The sequence below is a fragment of the Schistocerca cancellata genome, chromosome 1 (assembly GCF_023864275.1).
Source record: "Schistocerca cancellata isolate TAMUIC-IGC-003103 chromosome 1, iqSchCanc2.1, whole genome shotgun sequence".
Lineage (NCBI taxonomy): Eukaryota > Metazoa > Arthropoda > Insecta > Orthoptera > Acrididae > Schistocerca > Schistocerca cancellata.
The window spans coordinates 1,094,347,359-1,094,347,947 of record NC_064626.1 but is presented as its reverse complement, the minus strand read 5'-3'; positions in this window follow the sequence as shown (position 1 = coordinate 1,094,347,947).

The window sequence follows — 589 nt, the reverse complement described above, 5'->3', positions numbered from 1 at the left end:
AACACTGTTTACACTTCTCTCTTTGTTTGTGGTATAAATTTTAAGGCGGGGTCCTGAAAGAGAGATGGGCCCCTCCACGCCCGCACCAACGTGGTGACCAAACCAAAAATTCTACTGTCACCTCCGTAAACATGTTAGTTATCTAGTAAGTGGATCACAGGATGCTGGGCTGTGATGTTATCTGTGCGTCTGGGTAAGACTACGCATTAACACGGTCCATCGGGTGATACATAGTGGACGAAACGCGAGTGAGGGTAGCCGGGGTCCTATGGCTGTTGGCACAAAAAGAGGCAGACTAGCTATCTATCGTCACAAGCCTTTAAAAATGAAGGGGAAAGGCAGAAGTAAGGGATGAGAATTCTCAGTATCTATCATGCAGCCGCATAATCGAAGGGAACTGCAAATTTGCTATGAACTGACATTACAATTTATTTTAGATTTACTTGACAATGAAAGAGCAAAAATTACAACTATCGACAGACGGAATTCATTGTTCTGTATTTTGCTTTAAATTTGCAGGAATGGAGCAAGTGAAGAAACTGGTAGTACGAATAGTAAAATTTCTGAAGTCCACGCATTATTGCACTGT